Consider the following 24,134-nt stretch of genomic DNA (forward strand, 5'->3'; position numbering starts at 1 on the left):
AAGGACTCAAGACTCTTGGTTGAATGGGATGATATTCTGCCAGCTGTTACAACGGACCAGAAATGGTCTCCCCAAGAGACTGTTCAATCCATCTGGACAATAAATAGCTACACTTTATACTTGGTATATGTTTACAAGGAAAGAATCTTGATTGAATTGGAACTGTAATACTGCCTCTAGGTGGAGGAAGTCACCAAGGTGAAGGGGCGTGAGGGGATTCCCAGAGCCTATGAAACTGTAACATAATGCAAAATAAATAATAAAAAAAATTAAAAAATAAAAGAGAAAAAAAGCAAAAGAAATCAAGACGACAATAAATAAGTGGGACCTCATCAAACTAAGAAGCTTCTGTACAGCAAAGGAAATAATCAACAATGTAAAAAAGCAACCCACAGAATGGGAGAAGATCTTCGCGCACTACATAGGTGATAGAGGGCTAATTTCCAGAATATGCAAATAACTACAAATTAACCAAAGTGTCAAAACAAACAAGCCACTCAAGAAAAGGGCATGGGAAATGGGCAAACACTTCACAAACACTTCACAAAACCCAAATGGCAAATAAACATATGAAAAATACGCAAGTTCCCTGGCAATAAGGGAAATCCAAATTAAAACATCAATGAGGTATTACCTGATGCCAGTAAGACTGGCCCACATGAATAAAAGCACCAAAAACACTTGTAGGCGAGGTTGTGGGGAAAAGGGAAGCCTACTCCACTGCTGCAGGGGTTGCAGGCTGGTACAGCCTCTATGGAAATCAGTATGGAGAACATTGAAACAACTTAAAATCGACATACCGTATGATCCAACAATAGCACTGCTAGGAATATACACAAAACACCTGTTTTATGAGAAGCCAACATGAACCCCTATGCCCATAGCAGCACAATCAGTAATTGCAAAAACATGGAAACAACCGAAATGCCCATCAGCAGAAGACTGGATAAGAAAGCTATGGTTCACCTATTCCATGGAATACTACTCAACTATTAAAAAAAAATAAAAATGTAGTTCTTTGTGGCCAAATGGGCCAAACTGGAAACCATAATGCTAAGGAAAATGAGCCAATCCCAAAAGGTTAAGATACTACATGTTTGCCTTAATTTAAGATGATATGATGTTATCTATAACATGTTATGTTATGGATGTTATGTCATATATTGTATATAAACTAAAACTGAATTAACAATGGAGTGATCACAGAAGAAGGTTAAGAAATTGCAATTGTTTTTAACATATTGGTTACTCAATATTAGAACTATTGATTAGACAACGAATTTAATTGTTGCTGGTCGTATGTTGGAGCCTTTAATTGATCGGATCACTTGCTTTCCAATGCTCATTGAGCCGAGTCAGATGGAAAAAAGCAAGATGAGCACTCACACATAACAAAGATGGAGAACGACAGTCAAGGCATGAAAAAATTCAGAGCCAGAGAGATGTCCAGCCCTCAAGCCATTTCCAGCTGAAATGGAAACCAAGTGCTGTGACAGCTAGGGAACTCAGTGTGGTGGTGAATGGCAACTGCCCGAAGCATCAGCTCAGGTTTTCCAGTATCAAAAGAACTCCACTGGTCATTCACTTCACAAACCATCAGCTGTCATAGCAGGTCTCTCGGATATCCTGTTGGTCTCTTCCTGTCCTATGTCCTTTTAGCCCAGTGTGTGGAATAAAGCAGGTTGAACACCAACACAAAACAAACATGGAGATCCTCACTCAAGGCGCTCAAAATTTCACAGCCAGAGAGAACTTCAGCACCTAAGCCATTTCCACCCTCAGGGAAACCAAGTGCTGTGGCAGCACATATGTCTGAAAGTGGATGTGACATCTAGGGAACTCAGTGTTGTGGTGAATGGCAGCTGCTTGACGCAGCAGCATAGCTTTTCCAGTGCCAAAAAAAACTCCACCTGACTCATTCACTTCACATACCATCAGCTGTCATAGCAGATCTCATGGAAACCTGTTAGATGACTTCCTGTTCAATGCCCACTCAGCCCAGGGGGATGGAATCAAGCAGGTTGAACACCACACAAAACAATAATGGAGATCCTCACTGAAGGCGCTCAAAACTATAGACCCAGAGAGAAGTTCAGCGCCCAAGCCATTTCCAGCTGCTAAGGAAACTCAGTGTTCTGGAGGCACATATGTCTGAAAGTGGGTGGGACACCTAGCAAACTCATTATGGTGGTAAATGGCAACTGCCGAAAGCAGCAGCATATGTCTTCCCCTGACAAAACAACTCCACTTGGCTCATTCACTACACATACAATCAGCTCCTGGCAGGTCTCACAGAAACCCTGTTTTGTCAGTTCCTCCCAAAAGCCAATTGAGCAAGGCTTGAAGGAATCAAACAGTTAGAGCAGCTGCACCAAAGAATCATGGAGATTCTCACTAAAGGCGCTAAAATCTCAAAATCCAAAGAGAAGTTCACCACCCAAGAAATTTTCAACTGCCATGGAAACCAAGTGCTCTGACAGCATATAAGTCTGAAAGAGGATGTGGTACCTAGGGAACACAGTGTAGTGGTGAATGACAACTGCAAAAAGCATGAGCACAGGTCTTCATTGCGAAAACAACTCCACTGGCTCATTCACTTCACATACCATCAGCTGTCCTAGCAGGACTCCCAGAAACCCTGTTTGGTCACTTCCTGTCCAATGCCCATTGAGCCCAGGGGGATGGAATCAAGCAGATAGAGCACACACAGAAAACATAGATGGAGATCCTAACGCAAGGCGCGAAAAAATCCAGAGCCAGAGAGAAGTTCAGCGCCCAAGCCAGTTTCAGCTGCCATGGAAACCAATTGCTCTGGCAGCACAGATGTCTGAAAGTGGATGTGACACCTAGGAAACTCAGTGTTGTGGTGAATGGCAGCTGCTTGAAAAACCAGCACAGGTCCTCCAGTGCCAAAACAACTCCAGTTGGCTCATGAACTTCACATACCATCAGCTATCCTGACAGGTCTTCCAAATAACCTGTATGGTCACTTCCTCTCCACTGCCAATTGAGCCCAGTGTGATGGAATCAAGCAGGTTGAGAACACACAGTAAACATAAATGGAGATCCTAACACAAGGCGCGAAAAAATCCAGAGCCAGAGAGAAGTTCAGCGCCCAAGCCATTTCCAGCTGCCATGGAGACCAAGTCCTCTGGCAGCACATATATCTGAAAGTGGATGTGACACCTAGGCAACTCTGTGTGTTGGTGAATGGAAACTGCCCGAAGCACCAGCACAGGTCTTCCAGAACAAAAACAACTCCACCTGGTTCATTCACTTCTCATGCAATCAGCTGTCCTGGCAGGTGTCCAACAAACCATGTTTAGTCACTTCCTGTCCAATGTCAATTAAACAAAATTTGAAAGAATCAAACTGCACTAAACAAAGATGGAGATCCTCACTCAAGGCGCTAAATTTGGAAACCAGAGAAAAGTTCAGCACCCTAGCCTTTTGCAGCTGCCTTGGAAACAAGTGATGTCGCAGCATTTATGTCTGAAAGTGGATGTGAAACCTGGGAAAATCATTTAGGTGGTGGTGAATGGCAACTGCCCGAAGCAGTAGCACAGGCCTTCCAATGCGAAAGCAACTCCACGAGTCTGATTCACTTCACATACAATCAGTTGTCTTAGCAGGTCTCCCGGAAATCCTGTTTGGTCACTTTGTGTCCAATGAGCACTGAGCCCAATGGGATGGAAACATACAGGTTGAGCACACACACTAAACAAAGATGGAGATCTTCACTCAAGGCGCTCAAAACCCGACATCCAGAGAGACATTCAACGCACAACCCCTTTCCACCTACCATGGAAACCAAGTGCTCTGGCAGCACATATGTATGAAAGTGGCTGTGACATTGGGGAACTCAGTGTAGTGGTGAATGGCAACTCCATGAAGCAGCAGCACTGGTCTTCCAGTGGCAAAATAACTCCATCTGGCTCATTCACTACACATAGAATGAGCTGTCCTCACATGTTTCCTGGAAACCCTGTTTGATCACTTCCTGTCCAATGACAACAGAGCCCAGTGCAATGGAATCAAGCTGGCTGAGAACCAACAGAAAACATGGAGCAGATCCTCATTAAGGTGCCAAAAACTCCACCGCAAGAGAGAAATTTAGTGCCTAAGCCATTTCCACCTGCCAAGGAAACCAAGTGCTCTGGCAGCACATATGTCTGAAAGCGGCTGCAACATCTAGAGAACTCAGTGTGGTAGTGAATTGCAATTGCCTGAAAGAGCAGCACAGGTCTTCCAGTATCAAAACAACTCCACCTGGCTCATTCAATTCATATAGAATCAGCAGTCCTATCAGGTTTCCTGCATACCCTATTTGGACACTTTCTGTCCAATGCCCACTCAGCCCAGTGTAATGGAATCATTCTGTCTGAACACCCACACACATAACAAAGATGGAAATCCTCACTCAAGGTGCTCAAAACTCGATATCCAGAGAGAAGTTGAGCGCACAAGCCATTTGAAGCTGCCATGGAGACATGGCCTCATTCATGTCACATACTATCTGCTCTCTTATTAGGTCTCCCAGAAACCATGTTTGGTCATTTTCTGTCCAGTGACCATTGAGCCTAATGGGATTAAACATGCAGGTTGATCCCCCACACAAGACTCGACAACAAGAGAAAAGTTCAGAAGCCTAGCCGTTTGCAGCTGCGTTGGAAACAAGTGATCTGGCAGCACATATGTCTGAAAGTGGAGGTGTAACCTGGGAAAAATATTTAAGTGGTGAATGGCAACAGCCCGAGGCAGTAGCAGAGGCCTTCCAGTGCCAAAACAACTCCAACAGGGTCAGTCACTTCACATAAAATCAGCTCTCCTAGCAGGTCTCCCGGCAACGTTGTTTGGTCACTTCCTGTCCAATGCCTGTTGAGCCCAAGGGGATGGAATCAAGCATGTTGAGCACACACACAAAACAGATCATCACTCAATTCGCTAAAAATTCCAGAACCAGAGAAAAAGTTTAGCACCCAAGCCATTTCCCGCTGCCTGGAAACCAATTGCTCTGGCAGCACATATATCTGAAAGTGGATGTAACACCTGGGGAACTCAGTGTGGTGGTGAATTGCAACTGCCCAAAATAGCAGCACAGCTTTTCCAGTTTCAGAAAAACTTGACTCACATCAGTCAAATCACATACCATCAGCTCTCCTTACAGGTCTACCAGATACCCTGTTTGAACACTTCCTGTTCAATGCCAATTGAGCCTCGTGTGATCAAATCAAGCATGTTCAGCATGTGCAAAGAAAAAAGATGGAGATCCTTACGAAAAACACTGAAAATTCAAGAGCAAGAGAGGAGTTCAGCATCAAAGCCATTTCCACCTGCCATGGCAACCAAATGCTCTGGCAGCACATATGTCTGAAAGTGGATGGGACACCTAGGGAACTCGGTGTGGTGGTGAATGGCAATTGCATGAAGCAACAGCACAGGCCTTCCAGTGCCAAGCATCTCCACCTGGCTCATTCACTTCACATACCATCAGCTATCATGGCTGATCACCCAGAAACCCTGTTTGGTCACTTCCTGTCCAATGCCCATTGAGCCCAGTGGAATGGAATCAAGCAGATTTGGCACCCACACAAAACAAAGATGGAGATTCACACTCAAGGTGCTCAAAACTCCTCAGACAGAGGGAAGTTTAAGGCCCAAGCCAATTTCAGCTGCCATGGAAACCTAGTGCTCTGGCAGCGCATAGGTTAATCACTGGATGTGTCACCTAGGGAACTCAGTGTGGTGTTGAATGGCAACTGTCCAAGGCAGCCTGATAGGTCTTCCAGTGGCAAAACAACTCCACATGCCTCATTCACATCAATTACCTTCAGCTATCCTTACAGGTCTCCTGAAACCATGTTTGCTCACTTCCCAACCAATGCCCATTGACACCAGTGAAAAAGAATCATGCAGTTTCAGCACACACACAAAACAAGGATGCAGATCCTCACTCTAAGCGCTCATAACTCCAGAGCCAGAGAGAAGTTCAGTTCCCAAGCCATTTCCAGCCGCCATGAAAACTAAGTGTTCTGGAAGAACGGATGTCTCAAAGTGGCTGATAAGCTAGGCAACTCATTGTGGTGTTGAACGGTAAGTGCTCAAAGCAGCAGCACATAATTCCAGGGCCAAGACAACTCCACCTGGTTCATTCACCTCCCATACCATCAGCTGTCTTTTTTTTTTTTTTTTTACATATCTTTTTTTTTTAATTTTATTTTAAATTCATTAATTACATTGTATTATGTGACAGTTTCATAGGTACTGGGATTCTCCCCACCCCTCCCCAAACCTTCCCACCATGGTGGATTCCTCCACCGTGTTGCATAACCACACCACAGTTCAAGTTCAGTTGAGATTCCCCCATTGCAAGCATATACCAAACATAGAGTCCAGCCTCTTATTGTCCAGTCAAGTTCAACGGCTTCTTAGGTATACACTCTCTGGTCTGAAGACAGAGCCAGCAGACTATCATCCCGATCAATTAAAAGCTCCAACATACCATCAGCAAAAATTTACATCACCATGGAATTAATTGACATAGTAATGAGTAACCAATATGTTAAAAGTAAATGCGAGTTCCCAGCCACCTTCTGTGACCACCTCACCTATACTTCAATTTTAGTTTATACACAACATATAACATTCAAAACATAACATGTTATACATAACATCATATCATCTTAAATTAAGGCAAACATGTGGTATTTAACCTTTTGTGATTGGCTCATTTCCCTTAGCATTATGCTTTCCAGTTTGGCCCATTTGGCCACAAAGAACTGCATTTTGTTTTTTTTAATAGCTGAGTAGTATTCCATGGAGTAGATGAACCATAGCTTTCTTATCCAATCCTCTGTTGATGGACATTTTGGCTGCTTCCATGTTTTTGCAATTACTGATTGTGCTGCTATCAACATAGGAGTGCATGTTGGTTTCTCATAAAACAAGTGTTCTGGATATATTCCTAGGAGTGCTATTGCTGGATAATACGGTATGTTGTATTTGAGTTGTTTGAATATTCTCCATACTGATTTCCATAGAGGCTGTACCAGCCTGCAGCCCCTCCAGCAGTGGAGTAGGCTTCCCTTTTCCCCGCAACCTCGCCAACAAGTGTTGTTGGTGCTTTTATTCATGTGGGCCAGTCTTACTGGCAGCAGGTAATATCTCATTGATGTTTTAATTTGGATTTCCCTTATTGCCAGGGAACTTGAGCATTTTTTCCTATGTTTATTTGCCATTTGGGTTTGTTCCTTTGTGAAGTGTTTGCCCATTTTCCATGCCCATTTCTTGAGTGGCTTGTTTGTTTTGACATTTTGGTTGTTTTGTAGCTCTTTGTATATTCTAGAGATCAGCCCTCTATCACCTAAGTCGTGTGCGAAGATCTTCTCCCATTCTGTGGGTTGCCTTTTTACTTTGTTGATTGTTTCTCTAGCTGTACAGAAGCTTCTTAGTTTGATGAGGTCCCAATTGTTTATTTTGGTCTCGATTTCTACTGCATTTGGAGTCTTTTTTAGGAAGTGAGGGCCTACCCCTAAGTGTTGCAGTGTGTTTCCGACATTTTCTTCCAAACGTTTGAAGGTTTCTGGATGTAGGTTTAAATCTTTTATCCATTTGGATTTGATCTTAGTATATGGTGAGAGATGTGGGTCTATCTTTTTGGTTCTGCAGGCTATCAACCAGTTGTCCCAACAGCATTTATTGAACAGACCTTCCCATTTGCCTGGGTTGTCGTTTGTCTTTTTGTCAAAGATTATTTGGCTGTATTTGTGTGGGTTCCCATCTGGTGTTTCTATTCTGCTCCATTGAACTTCTTCTCTATTTTTTTGCCAGTACCAGGCTGTTGTGATAACCACTGTCCTATAGTATGTCCAGAAAAGCTTTAACTTCATCAGTCAAATCACATACCATCGGCTATCCTTACCGATCTATCAGAGACGTTGTTTGAACAATTCCTGTTCAATGCCAATTGAGTGCCGTGTGATGGAATCAAGCATGTTCAGCATACGCACAGAAAAAGCTGGAGATTCCCACTCAAAACATTGAAAATTCAAGAGCCAGAGCGGATTTCAGCATCAAAGCCATTTCCACCTGCCATGGCAACCAAATGCTCTGGCAGCACATATGTCTGTAAGTAGATGGGATATCTAGGTAACTCAGTGTAGTGGTGAATGTCAACTGCCTGAAACAGCAGCACAGGCCTTCCAGTGCCAAACATCTCCACCTGGCTCATTCGCTTCACATACCATCAGCTATCCTGGCTGATCTCCCGGAAACCCTGTTTGGTCACTTCCTGTAAAATGCCCGTTGAGCCCAGTGGGATGGATTCAAGCAGGTTTAGCACACTCACAAAACAAAGATGGAGATTCACACTCAAGGTGCTCAAACTCCACAGACAGAGGGAAGTTCATCGCCCAAGCCAGTTTCAGCTGCCATGGAAACCTAGTGCTCAGGCAGCACATATGTGGAACACTGGATGTGCCACCTAGGAAACTCAGTGTGGTGTTGAATGGCAACTGTCCATGGCAGCCTGATAGGTCTTCCAGTGCCAAAACAGCACCTTCGGGCTAATTGACTTCACATACAATCAGCTGTCCTTTCAGGTTTCCTAGAAAACCCTGTTTGGACAAATCCTGTTTAATGCCGATTGAGCCCAGGGTAATGGAATCACGAATGTTGTGCACACACACAAAACAAGGATGGAGATCCTCACTCAAGACGCTAATAACTCCAGAGCCAAAGTGAAGTTCAGCATCCAAGCCACTTCCAGCTGCCATGGAATCTTAAAGCATTGGCTGCACATATATCTGAAAGTGGATGGGACACCTAGGGGACACAGTGTGGTTGTGAATAGCAACTGCCCAAAGCAGCAGCACAGGCATTCCAGTTGTAAAACAACTCCACCTGGATCATCCAACTCCCATACCATCAGCTGTCCTTTTAGGTCTCCCAGAATCCATGTTTGGTCACTTACTGCCCAAAGCACATTGAGATCACTCAGTTGGAATCAATCAGGTTGAGCACACACACAAAACAAAGTTGGAGATTAACACTCAATGCACATAAATTTCTTGAGCCAGAGAGAATTTCAGTCCCCAACCAATTTCCAGATGCTATGGAAACCAAGTGCTCTGGCAGCACATATATCTGAAAGCGAATGTGATACTTGAGGAACACAGTGTGGTGTTGAATGGCCTCTACTGTTAGCAGCGACACATATGTTTCAGTGCCAAAAAAACTCCTCCTGGCTCATTCACTTCACATACCATCAGTTATTCTTGCAGGTCTCTGGGAAACACTGTTTGGTCACTTCCTTTCGAATGCCCATTGAGCCCAGGGGGAAGGAATCAAGCAGGTTGAGGATACACACAAAAGAAAGATGGAGATACTCACTCAAGGCATGTGAAACTCCACAGCCAGGTAGAATTCAGCGCTCAAGTCATTTCCAGCTGCCATGGAAACCAAGTGCTCTGGCATCACATATGTTCTAAAGTGGATGTCACACGTGAGGAACTCATTGTGTTGGTGAATGTCAACTGCCCAAAGAAGCAGCATATGTCTTCCTGTGCCAAAACAACTCCACCTGACTCATTCACATACCAGCAATTTCCTAGCAGGACTTAAAGAAATCCTGCTTGGTCCCTTCCTATAAATGCCACTTGAGCAAAGTGGGATGGAATAAAGCAGGTTGAGAACACACACAAAACAAGAATAGAGATCCTTACTCAAGGCGCTCATACTCGAGTGCCAGAGAGAAGTTCAGTGCGCAAGCCATTACTAGTTGTCATGGAACCACATGCTCTGGCAGCATTATGTGTGAAAGTGTATGTGACACCTAGGCAATCCGTGTGGTTGTGAATGGCAGCAGCCCAAAGCAGCAGCACAGCTCTTCCTGTGCACAATCATCTCCACCTGGATCATTCGCTTCACATACCATCAGCTGACCTACCAAGTTTCTGAGAACCCTTGTTTGGTCGGATGGAAACAAGCAGGTTGAACACACACACAAAATAAAGTTGGAGATCCTAACTCAAGACACTGAAAACTCCAGACTTAGAGAGAATTTCAGGGCCTATCCCATTTCTAGTTGCCATGGAAACCAAAGACTCTGCCAGCACATATGTGTGAAAGTGGACATGACACTTGTAGAAGTCAGTGTGGTGGTGAATGGCAGTAGCACAGCTCTTCCACTGCCAAAACAACTCCAACTGGCTCCTTCACTTCACTTCACATACCATCAGCTGTCCTTACAAGTATCCCAGAAACCCTCTAAGGTCACTATCTGTTCAACGCCAATTGAGGCCTGTAGGATAGAATCAAGCAGGATGAACACACACAAAAAACCAAGATGGATATCCTCACAGAATTCATGTAAAACTCCACAGCCAGAGAGAAGTTCATCGCTCAAATCATGTCCAGGTGCCATGGAAACAAAGTACTCTGGCAGCACATATGTCTGTAAGCGGATGTGACACATGAGGAACTCAATGTGGTGGTGAATGGCAACTGCCCGAAGCAGCAGAGCAGCTCTCCAATGTCAAAACAACTCCACCTGGCTCATCAATTTCACATACCACCAGCTGTCCTAGCAGGTCTCCAGGAAACTGTGTTTGGTCACTTCCTATCCAATGACAATTGAGCCAAGGGAGATACAATAACGTAGGTTGAGCACACACACAAAACAAAGATGAAGATACTCACTCAAGGCACTCACATCTCTACAGCCAGAGAGAATTTCAGCACCCAAGCCTCTTCCAGCTGTCATGGAAATCAAGTGCTCTGGCAGCACATATTTCTGAATGTGGCTGGAAGGTGAAACGTGAAGAACTCAGTACGGTGGTATATGGCAACTGCCTGAATTAGCAACGCAGGTCTTCCAGGACACAAACAACTCCACCTGGCTCATTCACTTCACATACCATTAGCTGTCCTAGTAGGTCTTCCAGAAACACTGTTTGGTCACTTCCTGTCCAATGCCCATTAAGCCCAAGGGGGATAGAATCATACAGGTTGAGCACACACTCAAAACAAAGATGGAGATCCTCACTCAAGGTGATCTAAACTCCACAGCCAGAGAGAAGATCAGCATACAAGATATTTCCCGGCTGCTTCGGAAACCAAGTGCTCTGGCAGCACCTATTTCTGAAAGAGCCTGGGACATGACACTTGGGGAAATCATTGTCGTGGAGAAAGGCAACTGCCCGAAGCAGCAACACAGCTTGTCCAGTGCCAAAACAACTCCACCTGGCTCATTCATTCACATACCTTCAGCTGTCCCTGCAGGTCTCCAGGATTTCTTGTTTGGTCACTTCCTGTCCAATGCCCACTGAACCCAGTGTGATGTAATATATAGGTTCAGCAACCGCACAAAACAAAAACGGAGATTCTCACAGAATTCATGTAAAACTCCACAGCCAGACAAGAGGTCAGCGTCCAAGCCATTTCCAGCTGCCATGGAAACCAAGTGCTCTAGCAACACATATGTTTGAAAATGGATGTGACACCTATGGAAAACTGTGTTGGTGAATGGCAACTGCCAAAAGCAGCAGCAGAGCTCTCCAGTGCCAAAACAACACCACCTAGCTCATTCACTTCCCATACCATCAGTTGTCCAGCAGGTGTCCAGGAAATCTTGCTTGATCACGTCCTGTCCAATGATCATTGAGCACGTCCTGTTAATGATCATTGAGCACAGTGTGATGGAATCTGTAGGTTCAGCAACCGCACAAAACAAAGAAGGAGATCATAACTAAAGGCGCTCAAAACTCCACACCCAGGGAGAAGTTCAGAGATCAAGCCATTTACAGCTGCTATGCAAACCAAGTGCTCTGACAACACATTTATCTGAAACTGGCTGGGACATGACACTTGGGAAAGCAGTGTGGTGGTGAATGGCAACTGCCTGAAGCAGCAGCACAGAACTTCCAGTACCAAAACTATTCTACCTTGTTCATTCACTTCACATACCATCAGCACTCCATGAAGTCTCCCTGAAACCCTGTTTGGACACTTCCTGTCTCTTGCCCATTGTAATGTGATGTAATCACATTAATGTAATCAATGTGATGTAATCTGGAGTTTCAGCAACCGCACTAAACAAAGAAGTAGATCCTCACTAAAGGCATGACAACCTCGACAACACGATATAAGTTCAGTGCCCAAGCCATTTCCAGCTGCCATGGAAACCAAGTGCTCTGGCTGCACAGATGTCTGAAAGTGGCTGTCACACCTAGGAAACACAGTGGATTGTTAAATGACAACTGCCCGAAGCAGCAGCACAGCTTTTCCAGTGTCAAAACAGCTCAACCTAGCTCATTCATTTCACATACCAACAGCAGTCATTGCAGGTCTCCCCCAAATCCTGGTTGGTCACTTCCTGTCAAATGCCCATTGAGACCAGGTGGATACAATCAAGCAGGTTGAGCACACTCACAAAACAAAGATGGAGATCCTCACAGAATTCATGTAAAACTCAATAGTCAGAGAAGATTTCAGCGCTCAAGCCATTTCCAGTTTACATGGAAACCAATTGCTGTGGCAGCACATATGTCTGTAATTGGATGTGACACTTGAGGAAATCAGTGTGGTGGTGAATGTCAACTGCCCCAAAAAGCAGAAGAACAGTTCGTTCAGTGCCAAAACAAATGCACCTGGGTCATTCACTTCACATACCATCAGCTGTCCAATCAGGTCTCTGGTAAATCTTGTTTGGTCCCTTTTGTCCAATGCCTATTGAGCATAGGGTATTGGAGATCCTCACAGAATTCATATAAAACTGCACAGCCAGAGAAGATTTCGGTGCCCCAGCTATTTCCAGCTACAATGGAAACCAAGTGCTCTGACAACACACATGTCTGAACGTGAACGTGACACTCCAACTTGCTCCTCCACTTCACGTACCATCAGCTGTCCCTGCAGAACTCCTGGAAACCTTGTTTGGTCACTTCCTTTCCAATGCTCATTTCGCCCAGGGGGATGGAATCAAGGAGGTTGAACACACACACAAAGCAAAGATGGAGATACTCACTCAAGGCGCTCAAATCTACACAGCCAGGGAGAACCTCAGCACCCTAGACATTCCCAACTGCCATGGAAACCAAGTGCTGTGACAGCACATATGTCTGAATGTGGCTGGGATGTGACACTTTGATAACTTAGTGTGGTGGTGAATGGCAACTGCCTGAAACAGCAGCACAGCTCTTCCAGTGCCAAAACACCTCCAATGCCAATTGAAACAAGGGTGATAGAATCAAGCAGGTTGAGCCCGAACACAAAACAAACATGGCAATCCACACTCAGGGCTTTCAAAGTTCCACAGCCAGAGAGAGGTTCAGCGCCCAAGATATTTCCAGCTGCTTTGGAAGCAAAGAGTTCTGGCAGCACATATTTCTGAAAGTGCCTGGGAGGAGACACATGTGGAAGGTAGTGTGGTGGTGAATGGCAAATGCCCGAAGCAGCAGCACAGCTCGTCTCGTGACAGAACAACACCTCCTAACTCATTCACTTCACATACCATCAGCTCTCCTTGCAGGGCTGCCGGAAATCCTGTTTGATTCCTTTCTGTCCAAAGCCCATTTTGTGATGTAATCAAACAGGTTGAGCACCAACAAAAAACAAGATGGAGATCCTAACTCAAGGCGCTCAAAACTCCAAAGCCAGAGAGAAGTTCAGCACCCAAGTCATTTCCAGCTGCCATGGAAACCAAGTGCTCTGGCAGCACATATTTCTAAAAGTGGCTGGGTGGCAACACTTGGGGAACTCTGTGTCTTGTTGAATGGCAACTACCCGAAGCAGCAGCACAGCTCTTCCAGTGGCAAAACAACTCCACCTGGCTCATTCACTCCACATACCATCAGCTGCCCTGTCACATCTCCATGAAATCTTGTTTGGGCACTTCCTGTCTAATGCCCATTGAGCCCATTGTGATGTAGTCTGTTTGTTCAGCAACCCCGCTAAACAAAGATGGAGATCCTCATTCAAGGCATGAATAACTAGGCAGTCAGAGAGAATTTCAGCGCCCAAATCATTTCCAGCTACCATGGAAACAAAGTGCTCTGGCAGCACATTTGTTTGAACGAACGGGACACCCAGGTAACACAGTGTGCTGGTAAATGACAACTGCCTGAAGCAGCATCACAGCTCCTCCAGTGCCAAAACAACTACATCTGAGTCATTCACTTCACATAACATCAACAATCTTTGCAGGTCTCCCGGAAACCCTGTTTGGTTCCTTCCTGTCAAATGCCCAAGGAGCCCAGGGGGATGGAATCAAGCTGGAGATCCAAACTAAAGGCACTCAAAACTTCAGAGCCAGAGAGAAGTTAAGCGCCCAAGCCAATTTCAGCTGTCATTGAAACAGAAAGATCTGGCAGCACATAAGTCTGAAAGTGGGCGTGACACATGCTTAAATCTGTCTGTTGGTAAATGGCTACTGCCCTAATCAGCAGCATAGCTCTTCCAGTGTCAAAACAATTCCACATGGGTTATTCACTTCACATATCATCGGTTGTCCAAACAGGTCTCCAGGAAATCTTGTTTGGTCACTTTCTGTCCAAAGCCCATTGAGCCCCAGCTGATGGAATCTGTATGTTCAACAACCACACAAAATGAAGATGGAGATCCTGACTCAAGGCGTGACAAACTTGATAGCCAGAGAGAATTTCAGTTCCCAAGCCATTTCCAGCTGCCTTGGAAACAAGTGCTCTGGCAGCACATTTGTCTGAAAGTGGATGTGACACCTAGGGAACACAGTGTGCTGGTAAATGACAACTGCCCGAAGCAGCAGCTCATCTTACATTGGCAAAATAACTCCACCTGGGTTATTCACTTCACATACTGTCAGCTCTCTTTGCAGTTCTCCTGGAACCGTAGTTGGTCACATCCTGTCCAATGCCCAATGAACACTGGGGGATAAAATCAAGCAGGTTGAGCACACACAAAAAACAAAGATGGAGATCCGCACTCAAAACGTTCAAAACTTCACAGCGTAAGAGAAGTTCAGTGCCCAGCCATTTCCAGCTGCCATGGAAACCAAGTGCTCCGGCAGCCCATATGTCTGAAAGTGGCTGCGTCGTGACACTTGAAAAACTCAGTTTGTTGGTGAATAGCACTGTACGAAGCAGCAGAACAGCTCGTCTAGGAAAAAAAATGAATCCAACAGAGTCATTCACTTCACATACCATCAGCTGTCCTTGCAGGTCTCCCGGAGCCCTGTCTGGTCACTTCCTATCCAATGCTATTTATCCCGAGGGGATGTAATCAAGCAGAATGTGTACACACAGAAATAAAAAATGGAGATACTCCCTCAAGGCGCTCAAAACTCCACAGTCCGGGAGAAGTTTACCGCCGAAGCTGTTTCCAGCTACCATGGAAACCAAGTGCTTTGGCAGCACATATTTCTGAAAGTGGCTGCTAGGTGATACTTGGGGAACTCTGTGTGTTGCTGAATGGCAACTGCCTGAAGCAGCAGCACAGCTCTTCCAGTGCCAAAACCACTCCACCTGGCTCATTCACTTCACATACCAACTGCTGTCCTTGCAGGTCTCCTGAAGCCCGGTTTGATCCCTTCCAGTCCAATGTCCATTGAACCCAGTGTGATGTTATCAAACAGGTTGAGCATCCAAATAAAACAAAGGTGGAGATCCGCACTCAAGGCGCTCAAAACTCCAAAGCCAGAGAGAATTTCAGTGCCCAAGTCATTTCCAGCAGCCGTGGAAACTAAGAACACTGGCAGCACATATTTCTGAAAGTAGCTGGGAGGTGAACTTGGGGAACTGCTTGTGGTGGTGAATGGCATTTGCCCGAAGCAGCAGCACAGCTCTTCCAGTGCCAAAACAACTCCACCTGGGTCATGAGCTTCACATAGCATAGCTGTCCTGGCAGCTATCTAGGAAACCCTGTTTGGTCACTTCCGTTCCAATGCCCATTCAGCATAGTGGGAGAGAATCAAGCAGGCTGAGCACATGCAAAACCAACAGCCAGAGAAGAGTTCAGCTCCCAAGCCTTTTCCTAGTGCCATGGAAACCAAGTGCTCTGGCAGCACATCTGTCTGAAAGTGGACGTGACACTTGAAGAACTCAGTGTTTTGATGAATGGCAACTGCCGAAAGCAGCGGCACAGCTCCTCCAGTAACAGAACAATTCCACCTGCCTCATGCAATTCACATACCTTCAGCTGTCCTGTCAGGTCTCCAGGAAATTTCGTTTGGTCATTTCCTGTCCAATGCCCATTGAGCCCAGTATAATATAATTTATAGGTTCAGCAACCGCAGAAAGCAAAGATGGAGATCCTCCTAGAATTCATGCAAAAGTCAACAGCCAGGGAGAATTTCAATGCCCAAGCCATTTCCAGCTACCATCGAAACCAAGTGCCGAGGAACCAAGATGACGGCATAGAGTTCAGCATGTTTGATAAGGTGGAGAATCTTTAGGCAGGGAGCAGTACAATAAGCAGATTACAGGGGATAAGTAGGGCTCAGGCAGTAAGCAGTGTTACCAGGAACTCCCCTGGACACAGGGAAGCTGCAGAAATGAGACAGCAGTGTTGTAGTGGATCGAAGTTCCCACCAGCAGTCGGCAAGCAGCAACTCAAATCCCAGTGATCTGGTCTCCAACGATCCAGGCTCCGGTGATCCAGGCTCCAGCAATCCGTTTCCAGCGCCAGCCAAACATCCAGCAGTGGCCTCCACACAGACGTTGTGACCGCCAGGTGAGAGCCTGTGTCCACGTGGTGAGCTAGGAAAGTGAGTGTGGTCTGGGAGCGGACAGACAAGCTGAGTGACTGGGACTAGCTGCAGGCAGAGAAAGTCGGGGACTGAGGGCGCCATCTTGTGTGGAGAGACAGAACACGGAGTTGACAGAGCAACACACAGGCTCCTTTCTGGCTGTTCATAGGGAACTGATTAAAGGGTGGAGGGGAGCACCAGCTTTGCTCCCTGCAGGGTCTGTGTGGTCCGTGGAACTGAAAGACAGCAGCTGCAGTTCTCCACCTGGAGCCATATCGGGTGGCAGGGCAGCAGGTGTGAACCCTAAGTGGCGATCCAGAGTGGGTGCGTTGCTGGTTAATTGCACGGAGCTGAGCCCACGGCAACAGCCTTGCAGCCTGTGGGGTCTGTGTGGTCCCTGGAGTTGATGGCGACAGCCCCCTGATCTTTACTGTTGCCTCATACGGGTGCCATCTTGGACACTGACGCATGTGCTCCAAACACTGATAAATTGCAAGAGGAGGAGTGGCAAACTGCGTATGGGCTAATTCAGCAACTCTCAGATAACAGTGTCACGGGAGCAGATGCTCTTACACTGAAGGGAGGTCAGCTGAATCACCCAAGGGCTGACCTGGGGACAAAAATACCTCCGTCTTAGAGCACTGCATAGGCTCCATGGAACAAAACAACCCCGAAAAGGCACACCTCCAACTCCACCCAAAATAACCCCAAGAGGTACTTAGACTTATTGGCCAGCAGGGGGCGACAAGCTCAGTGCTGCTTACAAAATCAGTGCCGCAGATGAAGCAATTATTCCTGGCAGCTGTGTTCCCCAAACCCAGGGCACTGATTGAACATAACAATCAACTTATAGACCTGTAGGTAATACACCATAGAGATGATTTCATCAACCAGATTGGCAACTACAAAAGGTAAAAAACAAGACAAAAGCACTATGAATGTTACTGAAGTCTCTCCAACAAAGGAGCAAAAGCTTCGCCCACTCCCAGAGTTAACTGAGGAAGACATTGAGAAAATGGGGGACAAAGAACTCAGAAAACTCATTGCAAAGCTGCTGGTCAACAATGAGAAGTACAAACAAGAAATAGCAGTAATACATCAAATTAAGGCTGATATATCAGAAATGGAGAATATAGTAGAGCAAAATAAAAATACAGTGGAGAGTCTCAACAACAGAATGAATGAGGCAGAAGAAAGAATTTCAGAATTAGAAGATAGTTTCTGTCACCATGAAGAAACAAGCAAAAAGCTGGAAGCAGAGCTAGGTCAAGCTAAAAAAAAGTATCCAAGAATTAAAAGATATAATTGAAAGGTCTAACATAAGAGTTATGGGAGTTCCAGAAGGTGCAGAAAGAGAAGCTGGGATTAGAGACCTATTCAGTGAAATAATACAGGAACACTTCCCTAATCTGAGCAAAGAATTAGAAAGTAATATACAGGAGGGCTACAGAACTCCCAACAGAGTTGACCAAAAACAAACTTCCTCACGACACATGATAATCAAGCTCTCTTCAGTTGGACAAAAAGAAAAAATCCTTAAATGTGCACGAGAAAAAAATCAGGTGTCATATCAGGGAACCCCAATCAAACTCACAGCTGACCTTTCAGAGGAAACACTACAGGCCAGAAGAGACTGGAGTGACATATTCCAGATTCTAAAAGAGAAAAATTTTCAACCCAGAATAACTTATCCTGCAAAGTTCTCCTTTGTCTTTGAAAATGAAATAAAATTCTTCCACAATAAAGAAAAACTTCAAGATTTTGTCTCATCTAAACCTGCCCTACAAATGATACTCAAGGATGTTCCCATGAAAGAAAAAAGAAACAGCAACCACCAGAAACAAAGGCAAATGTGGAGAACATCCCACTAAAAGGCTAACAGAAGACCCAATCATAGAACAACACATCGCCAAAATGACAGGACCAAACTGCCCCTTATCCATAATAACGCTGAATGTAAATGGCTTAAACTCATCAGTCAAACACCATATATTGGAGGATTGGATCAAAAAACAAAACCCAACTATCTGCTGCTTACAGGAGATGCATCTCACCAACAAAGATCAGAAAAAATTGAAAGTGAAAGGATGGAAAAAGATATTTCAAGCTAATGGTAAGGAAAGACAAGCAGGTGTAGCCATTCTTACATCAGATGACATAGACTTTGATGTGAAAAACCTCAAAAGAGACAAAGAAGGATACCACATAATGATCAAAGGAAGCCTCCAGCAGGAAGAGATCAGCCTAATAAATGTTTACGCTCCAAATGCCAAAGCATCTAGCTACGTGAAACAAATATTAACGGGCTTAAAGGGAGAAATAGACTCCAATACGATCATAGTGGGAGACCTTAATACCCCATTAACGCAAATGGGCAGATCAAAAAAACCAGAAACTCAGCAAAGAAATGATAGAACTCACCCAAACTCTAGAGCAAATGGACTTAGTTGACATCTATTGAACTTTTCATCCTACAGACAAAGAATATACCTTTTTTCATCAGTACATGGAACTTTCTCCAGAATTGATCTTATTATAAGCCATAAAACAAGCCTCAGCAAATTTAAAAAAGTGGAAATAATACCATGCATCTTCTCAGACCACCAAGGAGTGAAGCTTGAGACCAAGAATTCAAAACACCAAGGAAGACTTACAAACATATGGAGGCTGAATAATATGTTACTAAATGAGCAATGGGTTAGAGAGGAAATCAAAGGGGAAATTAAAAAATTGCTGGAAACAAATGAAGGCATCAACACAACTTTTCAAAACTTATGAGACACAATCAAGGCGGTGCTGAGAGGTAAGTTCATTTCGATCAGTGCTTATGTCAAGAAACAAGAAAAGCACCAAGTAAATCAGCTAACCTTACAGTTGAAGGAACTAGAAACACAACAACAAAGCAATCCCAAGATGAGTAGGAAAAAGAAATCATCAAAATAAGGGAGGAAATAAACCAAATAGAGACCAAGACGACTATACACAAGATCAATCAATCAAAGAGCTGGTTCTTTGAGAAAATCAACAAAATAGACTCCCCACTAGCTCGACTAATTACAAAAAGGAGGGAGAAAATACACATCAATAGCATCCGAGATGAGAAAGGAGATATAACAACAGATACCTCACAAATACAAAGAATCATCAGGAACTATTACAAGCAACTATATGCGAACAAATCAGAAAAAATAAAGTCAAGAAGCAATTAACAATCTAAACAGCCCAATAACATATACTGAGATTGAATCAGTAATTAAAGCCCTCGCAACCAAGAACAGTCCAGGACCAGATGGCTTCACTGCTGAATTATACCAAACATTCCAAGAGGAACTTACCCCAACCATACACAACCTTTTTCAAACAATAGAAAAAGAGGCAATCCTTCCAAGCTCTTTCTATGAAGCTAATATCACCTTAATACCAAAGCCAGAGAGAGAAACAACAGAAAAAGAGAACTACAGACCGATATCCTTGATGAACATAGATGCAAAGATCTTCAATAAAATACTAGGCAACAGGCTCCAACAACACATCAGGCAGATCATTCACCAGGACCAGGTGGGAATCATCCCAGGCATGCAGGGATGGTTCAACATTCGCAAAACAAAAAATGTGATACATCACATCAACAAATTGACAAATAAAAACCATATGATCCTCTCAATAGATGCAGAGAAGGCATTTGATAAAATCCAACACCACTTCATGTTAAAAACCCTGAACAAGATAGGCACAGAGGGAACAATCTATAACACAATCAAAGCAATTTACGATAAACCCAATGCCAGTATCATACTAAATGGGGAAAGACTGGAAGTCATCCCACTAAAATCTGGAAGTAGACAGGGATGTCCACTCTCACCGCTTCTCTTCAATGTAGTTTTGGAAGTCCTCGCCAGAGCTATTAGGCAAGAAAAAGCAATTAAAGGAATGGAAATTGCAAATGAGGAATTGAAAGCATCGCTATTCTCAGATGACATGATTCTCTACATAGGAGAACCAAAAGACTCAGTCAAGAGACTATTGAAACTCCTAAGAGACTTTGGCAAAGTAGCAGGATACAAAATTAATTAACACAAATCGATGGTACTAGTGTACACAAATAATTCCACTGCTGAGAAAGAAATTGTAAGTACAGTTCCCTTTAAAATAGAGGAAAGGAATCTTAAATACCTAGGAATTAAGCTAACTAAAGATGTGAAAGACCTCTATGATGAAAACTATAAATCATTTAAAAAACAAATAGAAGAAGACCATGAAAAATGGAGAACCTTACCATGTTCTTGGATTGGCAGGATCAACATTATCAAAATGGCAGTATTACCAAAAGCAATATATAGATTCAATGCAATCCCAATCAAAATTTCTGCAACATTCTTCTCAGAAATAGAAAAAATGATACAGAAGTTCATCTGGAATCACAAAAGACCACAAATAGCTAAAGCTGTCCTGAAAAAAATAGAAATCAAACTGGAGGAATCACAATTGCAGACCTCAAGACATATTACAGAGCAGTGGTTATCAAAACAGTCTGATACTGGTACAGAAACAGAGAAGAAGATCAGTGGAACAGAATAGAAACACCAGAAGGGAATCCACACATGTATAGTCAACTAATCTTTGACAAGAAAATGGAAAACAATCCAGGTAAATAAAACCTGGTCTATTCAACAAATGCTGATGGGACAACTGGATAGCAGCCTCCAAAATAAAGAAGCAAGACCCGCACCTGTCGCACTATGCAAAAACCAGCTCTAACTGGCTCAAGGACCTAAATCTACACCCAGAAACCATCAAACTATTAAACGAAAACATAGGAAACACATTCCAAGATATAGGAACAGGGAAAGACTTCTTAGAAAAAAACGCCTAAAGCAAAGGCAATCAAATCCAAAATGAGCAAATGGGACTACACCAAACTAAAAAGCTTCTGTACAGCAAAAGAAACAATTAACAAAGTGAAGAAGCAACCAACAGAATGGGAGAAAATGTTTGCATTCTACATGAGTGATAGGGGACTAACATCCAGAATCTACAAAGAGCTTCAGAAACACAGGCACAGTAAAATAAACCAAACCTGTAGCAAAATGGGCAAAAGAAATGAACAGACATTTCTCAAAAGAACAGGTTCAAATGGCTAACAGACATATGAAAAGATGCTCAGGCTCTCTAGCCATCACAGAGATACAAATGAAAACCACATTGAGGTACCACCTAACTCCAGTGAGACTGGCCTACATTCAGAACTTGAAAAACAACACCTGCTGGAGTGGATGTGGGGAGAAAGGCACCCTCCTGATGGGGTCCATGCAGTAGGTGTGAATAACACGAAGGTGTGAAGAGAACAGCTCCCTGACTGGCAGGACCCGGGGAGCTACCAGCTGCTTAGCAGGGCTAAGTGGATTCATTTCTAACCACCTTGACGCAGTTTTTGCCCCCCTTCGCATGGGCACTTAACCACCCCACTAAGAATTTTGTAATCTATTGAGGCATTGTCTGCCCCTGTGAGATGGCTTTTACAACCAACGCGAGGTTAAGAGTTAATGTGACTGAGGATGTCCTGGTGACTGGGCCTTTAACTACACACAGGAGTATAATTAAGTCTGTGCTGTTTACCCCTTGCCAGAAAATCTGGCCCAGATATTTATCATGCTTTCTAGGAAATGGCTTGATAAGAGCGACCCTAAAAGTTATCCCGTTACTGTGACCCTAAAGGCCATCCTGTTATGACAAAGAATATAGTTACTGCGACCCTAAAGGCCATTGTGCTATGACTGTAACTCTGAAGGCTATCCTGCTAAGGCAAAAAATATAGTCACTGTGGTCTTAAAAGGTTAGCCTGTCCTTGCAATTCTTTAGAATATAGAAAATGTAGTTGCTTTAGTTGTTTTCATAAATTTTTAGATAGAGGAAATACAGGGCGATTTCACTAATATCATAAAGATATATTTTTGATTATTGTTTAATCACTTATGAAGTTGTAGAGCCTGCAGTTGTAGAGGAATGTAATGTTTAAAACTTTTTTGTCTTCGATCTTCATGTTTTTTCTCTCTTGATTTATTTCTCCCATTTAGTGATGGCTAAATTGTAGAATTAGAATTGTAGTAGGAGTGTATTACTACATAAGACGTGTTGTCTACTGAGAACCTCTTGACTGCAACGTTGGAATGGATAATGCCTTGTCAAATACTGAAACAATCTGTAGCATTGTCTTTGGAAACACTCACTCATCCACTGTAGAGTTGAAACTTAAATAGAGTAACTTAGCTCATTGCTAACTTCAATTCTTTCCACCATTATAATCCTTGCTTTACTTGTTTGGTCAACAAACTGTGTGAGCTTACAGACCTAATGGCCAACTAATGTCAATAACCCCGATCCCCATAGACCAAGGCCCCAGACCTTTTAACTCATACAAGATAGGGGTCTGGTTGACATAGGCAGCGCCTAGGTTATAGTCCAGACCTGAGGAGAGCAGATGAAGACTGGCAAGCCAAGATAAGCAAGAAATATGGAATTCTTCCTCAATCATTTCTCAAGAAGTTGTAAATTGTGCCCCCCTGAAGCTATGTCAATATGCCCCTAAGAAAAAAACTTTGTACTGCTTCTGTATAAATAAAGCAGACACTTTCTCGCTTTGTACACTACGTTCAAGGAATCCTGGTGGTCCATCTTCTTTCTTTCTCTCTTCACGCCTCATCCACACACCCTTCCCGAGCTCCAAACTGAGCTGGAGCTGGACTCTGGCACCCTCCTTCACTGCTGGTGGGAGTGTAGGCTAGTACAACCACTGTGGAAATCATTATGGAGAGTGCTTGGAAAATTGCAAATAAACCTGCCTTATGACCCAGCAATCCCACTCTTAGGAATATACCCAAAAGTGTGAAATCTGCATATGAGAAGGGGATCTTTAATCCTATATTTACAGCAGCACAATCTACAATAGCAAAGTCATGGAAACAAAGCAGATGTGCATCCAAGGAAGAGTGGTTAAAGAAACTGTGGTACATCTACTCTTTGGAATATTATTCAGCTATTAAGAAGAATGATATTATTCTATCTAAATCCAGGTGGTCCCAACTAGAAGTCATTATGCTCAGTGAAATGAGTCATTCACAAGAGAACAAATACCATATATTCTCTTTCATATAAGGAGGCCAACATGGAAAGTGTAACTCCAACAGTCCAGTCTATACTTTTATTTTTCGGTGATTATCTGTTTGCTCTTTTGGCTGTATCACATATGTTTTGATGTTTTTATGTCAGTTTGTTTGCTTCCAAATAATCTCTATTCTCTAATAGAAGTCATCAAGTGCTCATGATGTATACGAGGGCATCACATTTCCCAAAAGTCTTCTGTGTTTCCTTTTACTTAAGTATGTGTTGCATACTCAGTGGCACATTATTTTAACAG

This window comes from Ochotona princeps, chromosome Y (assembly GCF_030435755.1).
Source record: "Ochotona princeps isolate mOchPri1 chromosome Y, mOchPri1.hap1, whole genome shotgun sequence".
Classification (NCBI taxonomy): domain Eukaryota; kingdom Metazoa; phylum Chordata; class Mammalia; order Lagomorpha; family Ochotonidae; genus Ochotona; species Ochotona princeps.